This window comes from Manacus candei, unplaced genomic scaffold (assembly GCF_025592945.1).
Source record: "Manacus candei isolate 608988 ecotype Guabito, Panama unplaced genomic scaffold, ASM2559294v1 h1tg000023l, whole genome shotgun sequence".
NCBI classification, from domain to species: Eukaryota; Metazoa; Chordata; class Aves; order Passeriformes; family Pipridae; genus Manacus; species Manacus candei.
In genome coordinates this window covers 10,606,978-10,623,057 of record NW_026138071.1, presented here as the reverse complement: position 1 = coordinate 10,623,057, position 16,080 = coordinate 10,606,978, and the positions used below count along the sequence as shown (strand labels likewise).

General features: G+C 36.2%; 1 protein-coding gene and 1 long non-coding RNA gene across 10 annotated transcripts in view; one reads left to right on the top strand and one right to left on the bottom strand.

Annotated features, from left to right (window-relative positions):
* Positions 1-16,080, top strand: part of LOC127471015 (sodium channel protein type 1 subunit alpha) — a 165,377-nt gene that overhangs the window by 85,599 nt on the left and 63,698 nt on the right. The gene's annotated exons all lie outside the window — the stretch shown is intronic.
* On the bottom strand, positions 852-14,997 carry LOC127471088 (uncharacterized). The gene is made up of 4 exons (XR_007904556.1): positions 14,922-14,997; positions 2,051-2,149; positions 1,048-1,259; positions 852-943 (listed from the first exon to the last, which is right to left on the bottom strand). It is a non-coding gene; the product is annotated as an uncharacterized LOC127471088 (long non-coding RNA).

The following is a 16,080-nucleotide window of genomic DNA, read 5'->3' as shown; positions in this document are numbered from 1 at the left end:
CAGCCACCATGCTATTTATTGTACTCGTTTATCAACCTCAGAAACTCTCACTCTTCTTCCTGTTTCTGCCAGGAAATTCTCCTTACATTGCATTTTCAGAAGGCAAGTATCCAGTGGATCTCTAACCTTCCAGTGCTCTATTTTAAAGTGTTTCCATCCTTCTTTTTATTAATTTCCTCTTTTTTCACAAGTATCTGAGGGGAAAAAAGGACATAACGCCTCTAGTTTTGGTGTGAGAAACATCCAGCTCAGTTCAAGCTTTCAAGATCTATCCCATTTCATTCCCTCTGTTTTGGTAATCAGTCCCTTGTAACCATGCAGACCAATCTTCATCTTTCTCTTACTCCTTAAACAGATCCTTTAATTTGGTTCCAGCACTGGCTTTTTTAAATTACTTCATAATACACTTCAAAACACTGAAGATCATTGTCCTGGTAAAACAAAACAAAACCCAACTAAAACCCAAATCCTGTCAAGGTCAGAATAAATTTAGAAATAAATGAAGAGTGTGTGACTCAATTAGGCTTTATTTAATAGTGGCATTGATCAAAGATGAAAGCACTAAATAGCAACTACAGTATTGTTTAACTGAAGTAATATGTCTGGAGGAAGCTGTCAAATACTTGGTTATTTAAGTGCATTTTTAAGCCAGTAACAAGACTGTGTTCTAGATGTACATGCCTGCAATTCTTCCATTCTCTCATCCCTCCCCATACTCCATTTTCTACTTACTCTTTAATGGTGTTTCATTCAGAGCAAGATCTTTCATTTTCTTTAATTATTTAAAGTGTCCAAACTCTGTTTAAAATTATTGTTGCATTTGTTTGCTAAGAGGAAATTGTGATGAAGGTATTACTGAATGCAGATGATAGGTGCTCCTGTTAGGAATGTCTCAGCAGGGCTCTTTCAGTAGCTTTGCAGGATTCCTGGAGTAGTTCTACACCTGAAAACAGAAGTGAAGTGACTGGTGGATCATTAGGAGCCGAATACTGTTCTAGATGTCCATCTGGGTGGGACAGGAAGTGAAGGCAGAAGAAATGGGCTCACCCAGATGAGATATGGGGGCAAACATTCTGCTAGAGAGGATAGTGAAGAGCTGCAATAGTGTCAGAGGAATCTGTGAAATTTGTCCTGAAGGTCTGTAGGAAGAGGTTAGATGAAACATCTGTTGGGAAATAGGTATGGCAGTGTTGCCTTGGGCAGCGAGATGAACTACGTGGCCTCTGATCTTTTTTTTCCAATCCGATTTTTCTCTGAGTCTACAAAAAGAAGTAGATATCTGTTGTGTAACAGACTTCAAAAAAAAAAGTGTATAAGAAATTATATAGGGTCCAAAATAGACCTAGTAATAGCTGTCTTTATTAGGATTGCCTAAAAGCATATAAACATCCCCTGAAAATATTTATCCTATGATATATACTCTTTGCAAGACTACAAATATATCTAGAAAGAACAGAATATAGATCCTGAGAAGTTACTTAATTTCTTAGTGTTTCTCTTAGATTAAATAGTCTTTACTGGTTAATGATAACGAGTGTTCGAATAAAAGGGGCAGAAAAAGGTTATTTGGCAAATCTGACCAAATTTGCTTATTGTCAGGAGAATACTATACATTTAATTAAAAAGATTTTAAAGTTGATAGTTTTTCTTCTAGAGAACTAGGACACTTCAGAATCTGATTAAAGTGAGTGTACCAGAGCCATTTCAAAGTTTTATTTTCAATGTTTATATTCAGTATTTTTCACAGCTGAGAAACTCAATCTGATACATTTATTTTCTAAAATGAAACCCTAAATAATGACAAATATACCACCTGGAATGTTCAGTGATGGATAAAGATAGAGAACTATTCAGAGTTCCATACTGGCTACCTTAACAATGCTTAATTGAAAAAAAAAAGTTATCCAACAATTTAATTTTTTTCCTTAAATATTAACTATGTAATGTAGAAACCTCGCGTCTGAGTATTTTTGCCTTCAGTTCAACTTATTTTCTTTTTACTCACACAGGGAGAGATAAATCATTTTATAGCAGCAGAATGTACACCCACCTGGGCTACTTATCTGTGAGAAAATTTAGCAGAATTTCTTTATTCTAGTAGAACAGCCAATCTCCAGAGGTGCCTTCCCACCTCAGCCAGTCTATGAGTCTGTAATACAAAACCACATCCTAGGAGTGCAGGTGAAGGGTGTCACCAGCTTGTTCATCTCTAATAAGGAACAACTAAGCACCAAAAAATGAATATGAGAAAATAAATTATAAAATATAAATATAAATATTAAATATATAAATTATAAACCTATTTCTATTAATATAAATATAAATTAGAAAATGTGGACATGCTAATGTAGATGCAGTGTTGCATCACCACGTATGAGGAGTGTGCCTGGTCTGAAGTCAAAACATTGTCATATTTCATGAGTGGGACATATAGTAGACAGAAGTTTTCAGTTTTATTTATGTGCAATGAGATTAGAGGAAAAAAATCTTAGTTACTATGAGTGCCTTTCAAATAGAATTCTAATTGAAGATTACTTTTATTCAAACAATATTTTAATTTTTTAGTTTTTATTTTGCAATCATTTTTTGAAACTGTTTTCTTGCAACACTAGGAACAGTGGTGCTACCACTTTATTTCACACACAAACTTCAGCTTGACCTAAAAAGAGCCATTGTCTCTTTTGCTTTGCTATCAACCACATCTGCTGAGGGTGTCACTATAATGAGTTTAAAATGAGCAGTGGCTCAGAAGGGCACATACATTCTCTGTTCAGTTTTTTAAAAAATGATAAGTGTTATGTGCAATACCAATCCCATGTATTCTTACAGTTTATGGGAACTCTGGGGCTACAGCCTGGTAAAAAGAAATTCTCATATCTTTTAGACAGTGCATCTGGTAGTTTTGCTGTAGGTTGTGTGCTGTCCAGCTGCTGCACAGGCTGCCTGGGAGTCTGTCCCTGGTGGGCATTGACCTCAGACTTGCTCTCTGCTTTCCCCTCAAGACAGGTTTCTATACAGACTACTCTATACAGACTACTCCTGAACCAGCACTAAATAATATTTAATGTCTGCACTGGGAGAAACAAAAATGCTTACTGACCAAGAGTAGAGAATGATAAATTATGAGACATGCTAACAAGAGAAAGCAAAGTAGCTGATACAGTACCCCCTCTCTTAGGTCTGCATGCCTGATTCCTAGATGATATCTAACACTGAGTTTGGGGGGGGAACACCTGGGGAAATATGAATTAATTAATTTTTTTAAGTGCAGGGGAGTAGTAAACATTAGATTTTATTTTGAAAAGCTATTTCTTTGTTTCAAAACAAGTAAGTTTTCAGGACATTAAGTTCCATTTAACTCTCTTATAGTATTAATAGTGTTTTCTCCCCTTTTTCTTTGACCTCCTTGCACATAATATTTCTCTGTTTGTCTCAGCAGTGGCATTTAGTTCTCAGGGTTATATGCTTTGTAGAATTCTGAAATACAGGAAATTGGTTGGTTTTGGCAGTAGTTTTTTTCCTCTTGTGATTAAAGTAAGCTTGACTATGATATAAGGCTGAAATTTCATACAAAAGGTATAAGCTTATGTATATAAGTCTATATTTTGGTGTTAAGGTAAAAAATACGTCTCCAAGCAGTGACAAGAATTTCATATTGATTTTTGTGTGAATTCTTGATTACTTAGTACTTTAGAAAAGGATGGCTTATGCCTTTAGCTGTCTGTTCAGATAAGTTTCAGATAGGAAATACAAGCCATTTGCTCTCTTTCATGTGAGAAAAGATGGTGAAGATGGCTGAATAATGGCTGAGGGTAGTGAAACTGTGATTAGCAGTATACTGAAGACCACAAAGTAAGCAGTTTTCTCCTCTCTTTGGAGGTCTGCAGGTCTGTGTTTGTGTAATGTTTCCAATTCAAGTGGCTTTGCTGAAGCAGTAATTGTTAACAGTTTTAGGGGTTTAAAACAAGATGGATTTCAGGTTTTTTGAGGCATTCATGTGTCATCCCAGTTAAAATACCATATTGCAGTGTTGTGGACTGTATTTTTACTTCTGAAAGTTTCAGGAACTTTATTAAAATCCACCTCGGGCTCAAATTCTGAATGCATTCCTTCATACTACTCCTCTGAAGCACACAGTCTTGAATTTTAACACCTCTTAATATCCAGATTCTTACCTGCAAATTACTCTATTTCAATTTGTGGCCTACATTACAAGTTAGCTTGGTATGGCGTATGGATACTTTTGTATGTCTACAGTAGGCAGGCATTCAGATATGGACCCCAATCTGTATGTGCTATTCAAATTCAGAGAGAAAGGAAATCCCTGCTCCAACCAGGATGCAATCTAGCATAAGGAAAAATGCTTAGATATCACAGAGGGAAAGAAGACCTTTATGGTGATGGAGTTGTTTTGGTAGCTGAGCAGTTTTAAACTGAAGAGTTTTAGAAGGTGTCGTGAAAAAGAAAAGGTTAAAAGGAGAATAATGAGGAATCTTTGCAGATATTAGTATCTCCTAAATGGAACTGAAAGTCTTCAAAAGCACAGTGTTGATGTAAATTGAAAATTTAAACAACAGAGTTAACATCTAAAAAATTAAATTCAAGATAATGAAGAAAGGCTGCAAAGACCCTCTGAGAGGAAACCAGTCGTCTGTTTTCTGAGAACTTATAGAGCAGGATAACATAGCTCAAGCAACTAGTTAGAAATTTATTCTGAATAAGGGCAGGTTTTGTTATATAAGAAGAAACTTGTTTCTTTGTAAGCATGATGGAAAAGAGACCTTAGATATAGGAGGGGTGTTAAAAGTACAATAAGATTTAAACATAGTTTGCCTCCAAAACTTGGACAAGGACATTTGACATATATAATATAAGAGTCAGATTCATTATGACTGCCAGTATCACAGGCACCACTGACCTCAGCAGCCCTTAGGCTTGGTTGCCTTTCATGTGCCAAACTGCTGTGTTAAGCACTCATAGTCTGGGATGAATCACTCCATCTAGAAATTGAAAACATTTACACCAGCAATGGCAGCAGAAGGAAGTCTGAAATAATTAAAACCTAGGTCAATCGAACTACATATAGGATAAATAGGATGTTTCTGAAGGGAGCTTGGAGACTAAAATAGCTACAACCATCCATTCTACGTGCTTTCAGCAGGGCCCCTGTGGTTTCAACAGCTCTGACGCTATTCTGGAAAGATAAACTTCACAGGTGTGTAAACCCATTTACCTGCAATGTGAACATGTCTGGTGTTCAGGGGACAAAACCAAAAGTAACTCAAGAGAGACTTTCCAAGAAAAGCTCAGGTGTCTGCAGACTTGGAGATCTGAAAGCAATCTGTTTCCCAGGTCCAGAAGGACTACCTGTAAAAGCCAGTATCACCACAAATACGCCAGAAATATTGGCAGGTTCATGTTGCCTCAGAAGCTGCTTATGACAGAATAAAGTTTTGGCTGCACACTCTCAAATATAGTACAGATGTAGCCCGAGAAAAATAGGTAATAAAACAGAATATTAAAATTCCATATTGCTGCTGATAAATCTATGTGCTCTTGTTTAAAAACAAATGCCTTAAGATTTGATACTGTAAAATATATTGCACTTTTTCACTCTCTTCTTAGGGGACATAGTCACTAAGGGGACAGGCTGTGTAAAGTGCCTAATCACAGTCTTATGCTTTCTCCATCTGTTATGCATCAGGTCATTGTGTTCTCACTGAAAAAATGCCTCTTGCTCTGCATTCTCACCTGGCTTTAACTCTTTTACAGTGGTAAGAATTTTGATCTTGACCTTATTTGGTTTTGGAATATTTTAGGTACATTCACCTCTTCCTGCTTGTTGGCTTGCTACAAGCTTCTGTGGTCAACGTGCAGTTCACCCAAGAATTCCCTTGTCACTGAGCCAACAGAAAGCCCAACTTCACAACCACGTACCTGAAAACCCAGCCTTGATCCAATCTAGCCCAAAACACTCCCAAAGCACTCACTTCCAGCAAGCCCTGCTGCCTGGAAAGGCTCAAACAGACATGGAGGGAGACAGCACACTTGCATCTTGCTCCCTAGGACCCACTTACCTAAGGATAATGTTAAGTTCAAGTTCTCCATGGGCTTGCCAGAAAGATGAAAAGATTTCATGGAGGAAAAAGTCTGAGCAAAAAAAGTAAGAAGACAGGAAGGGAGAGCAAAAATTTTCATACCTTTTTTTTGAGGACTTTCCTCAGGCCCCCTTTCCTGCCCCCTATCCTCAACCTTTCCCACCTTGAGAATTGCTATGTAGTTGATACCAATTACATTATATTTTGTATGACATTACATATTGTAGTATAAAAAGCATTTTATCATCCCACAGTTTAAAGTATGAGAAGTAATTTGCACTATAAGTGACAAAAGAAGACTTCCATCATAATGAATTTATAAATACTCTGCAAAAATTTAATTATTAAATGATGGATGATATGTATATTTACACGATTGCAATAGTACTTGTATTAATTTATCAATAAAAATATATATCACTCCTATTTCTTTTTTAGGCATTAATCATACAGCATTGAAATATCAAAATATGTTCAGAAAAAGAAACTGCATCTTTTTAGCATATGTGAAATTCAGCTCATAAAACTTCAGTATGTATAAGAAGACTAGAGGGAAGTATTCTTCTGGGTTAATGTGCCTCTATTTTAAGATAAGACAAAAGGATTTTTAGTTGAAATTACATTTTTACCTAGCACAAATCAGAATTCTTCAAGATATAACTCAATTACATCAATTAGGTAACAAAAACTTACCTGCATGAATGAGGTAAGATCTGTTAGATTACAAACATAAATCTTGATGCAATTTTAAATTGTAGAGAAAACCAAGAATTTTGAGAGTGATAAATATGGAAAACTACATAAACAGGTGTAACAAACCAACTCCTACTCAAAATTGCTAAGCCCTGAAAATTATTCTATGTTTATACTTTTCATAAGCTTTTTCCTCAAAAACAAATTAAGATCTATTTGATATCATTTCCACTTATGATATTAAGTCTCTAATTTGTCCTTGACTCACAGTGAATGTGACACGAACATTTTTAAGCTTTTTAACTGTGCATGTTTCCCTCAGACTTAAATGTCCTTCGATTCCTTAGAGCCATGACCCTACAAATTGCATTGATCTTTTCTCTGACAGTGTTCACTGTTGACATACTTACTTTTTATAAGTGGATATTCCCATCTTTATGTAGTGCTCTTACTTTCATTTTTGTACCCCCACTCAAGTGCATTGAAAAATGGTTTTAAAAAATGAAGTTTCCTGCTTTGGCTTCTCCCTGTAAGCTTGTTTATACAAATGCACCTGAGCTGTATATATAACGCCTGCAGAAACATTATTCAGCTCTCAGAGTCTGGTAGAAAATGGTACCTTGTCTTCAGATGCATTGATCAGACAAGAAGCATGACATGCTGAGGAGTGCCTCTCCTCATTTTTCTCATCTGGGTGTGTTGTAAATCAATACCTGACTCTGGGAGGTTGAGTGGCTGAAGCTTTCTCTCATCTAGCAGAGCTAGAACTAGCTTTCACACTGGTCTGCTAGTACTAAAGAGTTATGGAACAACAACAATGACTAATCTTATAATTTAAGATACTGCCCTGGACACCTGATGCCAAAATACCAGAAGGCATTAAACTCACTATTATAAACTAAAAATTACTATTTAGAAACAGCATTCCAAAACACTTTAGTCTCTAATACATTAAAAATGACAATTTAGAATGGCAATAAGTAGTTTCAATCACAAATGCAAGAGTACTTTCAGTCAATGAAAAGACAAAAGTATGGGTTTGAACCATACTTTAATCCCCAATCCCAAATCCTATAAAATGGGCACACTCTTATTTTTTGATCAGAAAAGCTGAGATCGAAAGAAATGTGATTTTCTGTTAGTCAGATCTGACATTGTTTGCTGTCGTCTTTACTGTACCATGTTGATTCTTCTATTTGAGCTTTCATCTTACAGGTGGAGCCACATGAACAGAGTCACGTGGTACATACCTAGTAATCTATGAGTTTCAATTTAAGATAGAATGAAAGGTAGAAAACTTTAAAATTATTAAATATTTTATTACTTCATTAGCCTCATTAATATAGTTTGTGTATATTTGATGTGTGATATTTATAAGAACTATAGATCTCAAACCTCTTTCCTTTTTTCATATTTCTGTACCTAGATTTGAGAATAATTTCTTTGCAATATCATCACTAAATGTGCACTACAATTCTATGTTTAACCACATAGCTCAGTACTATATTTGATAAAGTAAATGTTGCTTGCTTTTTAGCAGATTATCTGATCTTCAGGGTGGTAACAGAAAGTGGCTCAGAATTTGAATGACTGAATGTTTTTCTGCAAAATTTGTTATCGTTTATGCTATTTTTAAGTATATATCAATCTTTCAGAAATTTCTGGTTAATGGTTTTCCATTTTTAAATAACACATAGTAGCTGGTGATAATGTCCAAGTTTTACATTTTTTCTGTTTTCTCAGTACACTTCATAGCATTAAGTTCATCAGTTTTCAAATGTTCTGGGCTGCTAAACATTTAAAGTTCCTGCACATAACATATTCTTATTTATTTTAAGAAGCACATTTCTCTAATTGTTCTTCCTGACCAGTCATAGAATTAAAAAAAACTCCCAAAGTCCCAATATCACCAGATTTCATAATCTATAATATTATTGCTCTTGACTTTTGACTGGATTATTTATTATATCTTTACATTCCCATCAAAAATCAACTTAACATCCTGAACATTTATTGTAAGGTTGGAATAGAAAATATTAAATGACTGGAAAGTCACCAACACCTCAAAAGGAAAAAAAACGTGAAATCTTTGCTTTTAAATGAGTCAGTGTGGCTAACAATCTTCACTCAGTGGCTTTCAAAACACTGCTTCTGTGGAAATACTAATTCCTAGGCTCTACCTTTCTTTGCAAATCCAGAACTTTTTCCAATAAGGCATTGCTCAAAGGGTGGGGCAGAGACAGCAGGTCCTGTTGCTGCAACTTGTAGTTAACCATTTAATAGTAAGAACCATTTAGGAATGGTTTCTAGGAATTTTCAAGATTGTTTTCCCCTCTATGCAACTGAAAATACTGAGAGTCATGTAGGAGTTTTTAGATCTCAAAACAAGCCAAATATCTAATATTCAATAGAGGAAATGAACTATGCGACTGTACTACCTCTAGGGCACAAGGTGTCAGGGCTTGAGCACTGTCATGTCTCAAGACCATGTCATGTATAGACATGCCTGGACATAAAACTGAAACATGATAGCCTCCTGAGTGTCCACTGAACAAGAATTTTGGAAAATTACATTGGACTGTCATTGTTAATTCAAAATTTTGTTGAAAATCAGTTCAAACTTAATCAGGAAATAGGTGAGAATTGCTTACATGTTTATTTTTGACCGGGTCTGTGTTTTGGAAGTTTCTTTACAGTAGTGATGTGACTTTTTTTTATTTTTATTTTGAAAGATATATGTATATGTGAAATAGTTTTTAAAGTTAAATGTGTATCTGCAAGAAGAGATGCTAGTTATGCTACTGTAAAGAGAAATTGTTAATCTCCTGGTAATAAGCCATTTCTTACATATTGTTAGAAAATTATTAAGTTCAAAGCAGCATACTAAGAAATAGAACAATCCTCTTCCTGTTGGTAAAAATGGTTGCTCATTTTTGTGTTCAGAATCACAAAACTGCTGAGGACCATGTGGAGAGAGCTGCAGGTGAGTTCCTATCCTTAGGATCAGGGGTGGCCAGTGAACAAGGATACATTGCCTTGCCCACATAAACAGCAATACAAATGCCATGTTAGATGAAATTAACATACAGCATACAAATTACTCTGAAAAACACTTGTCACATGTAGCCCATGTATTTGTTACATGTCGTAAAACCTGAGGGCTGCAGAAGGGGCTGATGACCACAGGAGCATTTCCAAAGTCATGCAGTGACAGTAGTGCTTCCTAGGCTGTGGAGCTGGTTTGTGGTTTGAACATCTCCCATTGCTTGTGCACTTGCTCATTTTGAAGACAGTCTGTGAGATGAATCCCTCACTTTGGGTGTGCACTGCAGTGACTTAGCATATGATACCCTCCTTCTAAAACAGAGCAGTGAAGGAAGCTGTTACTGCCTCCTCTCTGCACTGTGCACAAGCATGTGCTGAGGCATGCCTTGAGTGTACAGTGACTTAAAAGCAAGGGGATAAAGTTTCAAAAGTTCTACCTTTCATATGTGTCTGAATTTCCTGTGCAGTATAAAAAGGTATTTACAAGTTTCTACAGTTTGGGGGGAGGTTACCCCTTCATAGCAGCCCCATCACTGTGCACGCGAACGGGAAATTCTTTTGGTTTACTTAATTACAATTGATTTTTTTCCCCATTATCTTGTGTGTTAGACATGTTCCTGATGTTCCTGCATCTGCTTCCTTGATTCAGGGGAATCTCAAGAGTGAAATCAGTGCTTGCTGTTCTGTCTGTTTAGAAAAAAACTCCACAGAAACAAGCATAACTAAAACTGTTCAAAAGTAAATACTTTTGTCATTGTGTCTTTCAGGCTTCTGGCCTTTCCACTGACCACATGAGATAGCAAGTACCTGAATGCTATTATTGGGGTTAGGCAACCCACAAAACTAATAATTTGAGTGTGGTGACATCTTTGGTTTTGTTAGCTCTGCAAATTTGGCATCATCACAGGGTATGGTGTAATCTGTTTTCCATCAGCTTTTATTTTTTGTTTCCCAAGTGTGGTAATAGGCCAAGACCAGAACTTAAATCTTGTCTTAAATTCAATTTTACCTTAATGTAAAATGAATCAGTAGCATTATGTAATGTACACTGCATAGCCTACATGGCCTTGTTTATTGTTTTAACTGAAGAGAGGTGCTATTATGCTTGCTAAGGTAAATGGAAACAGATGTTTTGGAAACAGATATTTAAGAAAATTAATCTTGAGTTTGTAATGTAGAATGTCAGTAGAAGGGGTCAGTGCTCTACTCAAAGGAAAGAAAGCAGAAAGATTGCTGCTCTGTACTGCAGTCATTTGCTGCACAAGATACACTGCAGGAACAGGGTAAGCATGGAATTCATTCAGCTTGGTAGCAGTCCAGTAGTTCTATGCTATTAAATATATTTGCTTAGATGGAGTAGTAATGCAGCTGCATTGTGACTTGTCCCATTAAAATATTTTTTCCTTTCTATGGAACTGTGTAAATAATTTGGGGTTTTTTTCAGTTTTCTAAAATAGAAATGACTTGCTTGAAGTTAATAGAATTAAACTAGCAAAGCAGTAAGCAGAAGCAAGCTTTTTTTTTCAACCTAAAGCAAAGCCTATTGCCTATGTTTTGACTTAGAGAGACATTAGTTAAATTTAAAAATGTAATGAGAATAACAATTTCAACAATGCATACATATATGTAACTATGAGAGATGGATAATATACTGTGTCTGCATCATGTGGCTTTCTGATTTCCTCTAAACAAGACACAAGGACAGAACTGAGAATCTAGGTGTTAAATCTAGGGGAAAAAAGCTTGCAGTGGACAACAGTTCCCCATACAGATAGCTCACAGGGAGCATTCTGGTTTTACCAGCATGGGGGTTTTGCTTGGCTAGTTATCTTATTTGAGGCAGGCTGGCTTATTTTATTTTGTTTTATTTTCAAAACTGAGGCTTGTATTTTCTTCATAAATTAAAGAAATTAATCATGAGTGAAAACTAGAACTAAACCCTCTTTTCCCATAGGTAGTGCTAATTTTTTTCTTGTCAGTTATGAATATATCTCTAGTGACTTTCAACTGCCTTTTCTCAAGTGAATTTACTAGATATAATAGAGAAATAGCTCTAGGAGCAGGGATCAGAAACCATGATTGCCTTTCCAAATGAAAGATTACCATTAAGATGCCAAGTTCATGTTTTCTTACAAGTTTCTATCCCACTAATCTTGATTTCATTCCTGCATAGTGATGACAGAGAACTGCAAAGAGAGATCAGATCGTCTGTTGCCTGTGGCCATGTACGAGTTTTGCTGACTGATGGAAAATGTGGCTTTGAAATCCCTGGAGCTGATGAGGGAGTTTAGCAGAAATACATAATGAAATGTAAGCTAAGCAATTGTACAACAGTGTGGATATCATAGACATGAGCTGCATTTCCTACCCCTGTCTGTTCTGTTTTCTGGCTGTTGGGTAGCCTAGGCGAGCACTAAACTGCCTTCCTAAATCACATAGTTGTCCTCTGGCTATTTGCAACTCTGTGGCAAACTAAATAGTCAACCTCTCCCTCATCACTTCCCTTCTGTGACTCTTTCATTGCACCAATAACCTTGTTGTATGTCATGTTAAGTAATGGAAATACCCAGCTGCAAAGCATAGATTTTCACTTGAGCTGGTACATACTATTTGATTACTTCCAATATTTCAGATAATTTATTTATGGCTCAGTGCATATCTATGTACCCTATTCTGATGTCTGCAGTATTATTGTACTTACCCTTTATTTAAAATTAATACGCGTTAAATGAATACAGTTAGCCAAGTCCAAGTAATCTAATGCAAGCAAGTCCTTGTGCCCAGATCTGCATTTTCCATGCTGAGAGGAAATATCAAGAAGATGGTAAAAAAAATATGGGAGAATCCTTATGAAATTCTAGTAATATATATGTTTCCCTTATAAAGCGGTCCATTACATTTAATATTATATAGGAGCTACAGAGAGTCATAAAAAGTTGTATAGTCCCAGTATTCTAAACTGATTTCTGCTCTTCTGCCAAATGTATTCCTTTGGATATCCTACTTTCCTTTGCTACCTGCAGTAGCCCTAAAAAAGAGACAAACAGGCCAGACTCTGGCTTGGGATTCCTGCTTAGCTAAGACCACAGATATAAAACTGCAGTGGTTTCCCATACTTTCCTTCCTCTCCTCTCACAAGTCCACACTTTGAGGAAGCTAATTTATATTTATTCTTTATGTTGAAGACAAGAATCATAATGACTAGTTGATAAATGAAAAGTAATGAGAAATTGTTCCAATAAACAATGCAAAATGTTATAACACAGAGATCTGGACTCTGTGAGTTTACATGTAGAGTCACTAATTTATCTTTATTTTGTAGCAGCTAAATTTTAATTCATGGGTGTTGTACCAGGAGATCAAACATTGAAGCATGTTGCAGTTATAGACTTAAACGTATAGATAATATAAAGAAGTTCACTTGCCAGAGTTTAGGTGTTTGCAGTCCTGTAGTTCTACATGTATGCTAAGGTTCTCCTGACCAAACTCTCCATAAATTCACATCACTATTTGTTATGAAGGCATGAAGAACATGAAAATTACCAGTAAACTAGATGTTTACCAGGTTAGGAAATTATCTTCTTGTTCAAGCTTGTCTCTTTTTCAGAGAGTTATATATCATTTAGTTGACTTCTTCAAGGGGTAATGTGTAACTGATTTCGAAGCATTGTTTGACAAGGCACCATCTCTTCATCTATTTACTAATATGTTCCTCTACTTTGCCTATAAAAATTATTTAGGTGAAATCTAAATAGAAGACCATAAAAATTTGCAGATGCTCTGTGGATATTTGATAGTTCAAGTTATTTTTGACATATGTATAGATCTGAAATTACACAAGGCATACAGTAGTCCACATCCATCAGGGAAGTGCTGAACCAACTGTATGTATATTGTCCAGATGGTCTGTGTGTGCATAGCTAATCCAGTGTAGTTCTGGGTACTTCGGGCTTAATATGCATGGGCAGATCAACTGTGCTTTGTGCAATTACACAGATGCAGCTGAACAACTTGTGGCTTATTCTGCTTGTGGTCTACAGATGGTTCGACCCATGCACACTGAGTGTACTAAGTGTGCTCTGCAGTTATCTGGCTTACAGCAATGTATACTGCAAAGTAGGTATGAATATACTTTGCTTGGGAAATATCAGAAGAAACACAATGATTCTATTCTCAAATATTCTGAGTACCTTATTTTCCAAAATTTGAAATGTTTTATCTACTGATAAACTGCTCATAAGAAAGTGGCTCAGACTTGGAAATGTAGAAGGAAAAAAAAAATCTTTTTCCCTCAAGGAGAGTAGGAAAGAACTTAATAAGAAATCTGTATTTTGTGTATTCTTATATTCTTTTTTTTGGTAGAATTACTAGTGTAAATAAAAAAATCCATTTGAATCATGTAAGCAATCTGTAGTTATTCAATTAATATTTAATAAATCACTTGGTAGAAATCAGAAGGATATAATTTGATTATTTTGTCTGGTATCAATTTTTATCCATCCCCATAACAGATAAGTGAGAATAAATTCATTGACTATAGTAAAGGAAATACAAGCCTATTAGTTAACCACTGTGATATGACAGATTAAAGTGCTTTGGGACTGACTATAGTGAAATGTGAATGTATTTAGTATTGACTTTTAAATTTATAGAAGATTTCTATTTGCAATTCTAAATACTTAAAATCATGGAAATGCATGAAGAAATGGAAAATGTATCTATATGTATCTATAGTATCATCCTCTATTCTGCTAAGAGGATAAAAAGTAGGTAATCTTCATAAAGCCTCCCGAAACATTTTGTTAAGTACAGCCTACTTAGATTTAGTTACATCTAAAGGTGTAGCTAGTTAGCTCTGTGTGCATTTGACAGACCTGTGAACATTCTAGGATTAATTATAGAAAAACAACATAGAATTCCTTTCTATAGAAAAAAATACATGTATTATTAGAAAAGCCCACAGCATTTGCCATTTTTAAACTCAGTGTGTAAGCACAGGAGCTGAATCAAATGTTTTTGCAATATAACTAATGGCTATGAACGAGCTTGTTTCTGTGCATCTGCAGGCAAATCCTGCGGGCTTACCTCCTTATCCTGCATCCCAGGTGGGGACACTCTCTGAACTAAAAGGTGATCCTGACACAGCACCCTATGGTTTCAGAGCTCTTCTCTGCTGACTGCTCACATTTCCTTCCTCCTCAACACATGAGATTGCCCTTGCTACTGTCAAGCACCTCCCTCCCACTGTGCCAGGACTCCTTTGGCTTGCTGTGCCCTCACTGGCCACTGTGGCAGGGAACACTGAGTGCTGTGTACAGTGATGGTTTTGCACAGTGAATGAAATTTTCAAAGGAAAAATGGCAAAGGGGAAAGCCACCCTCCTGGGTCTCACTAGGAGAAGGAGGAGAGAGAAAGGTAGACATGTCTGTGTAGACTCATTTGCTGATACCCATGGGGATTGGAGAAGAGGAAGTGGAAAAGAGAAAGAGAGAAGGTCTTAGTCCCTTTCAAGTCTCTGAAGCCCAAAGAGCAAGTAGTATCTACCTACAGCTGTGTCTTCTGTAATATCTGAATAACAGCTTAACATGAGATCTGTTTTCTAAATTCCGGTGCCACTTACGGGGATCAGTTTGGGATCGGAAAGTTCAGTGATGTGGCAGGTAGTTTTTTCTCCTTCTTTCCCAGTATCCACAAGGTGTGATTGAATAGTAAGAAACTCACACTCTGAGTGTGAGTTTATAACTGTTCAGTAGTTAAGTGACTGAAGTTTCAATTCCTTGAAGTAACCAAAACCAGGAAATAGGGAGCTGAGGACTGTCTGGAGGATGCTGTCTATGTAGAGGAAGGCAAGATCTTAAATCCTTTTTGGTTGAGGTACATTTTCTTGTATCCTTTCACCCCCTAAAGGAGACAGAACAGGATAATTCCTTTTCCCTTAGAAAGAAGGGAAAGCTGTACAGAACGGGGTTTGGCTTGAATCTGTACTCTGCGTGAGTGAATACTTCGTGTTTTGATAAGGGATTAGCTCTCTTTAATTTTTTTTACAGTGAGAAATTTGCCACCTTGATTCTTTAGAAGTCATTTCTCTGTTTTGGGGTGATGATCATATACATCTGTGTGAAATATAGGGGAGTTTAACTTTCTTGAGAAATCAAGAAAATTGAGTTTGTAGAGCCCATAAGCACTTTGACCCCTCTTTCTTATGTAATCTGTAATCCATTACTCAGCACATACATGTCATTAA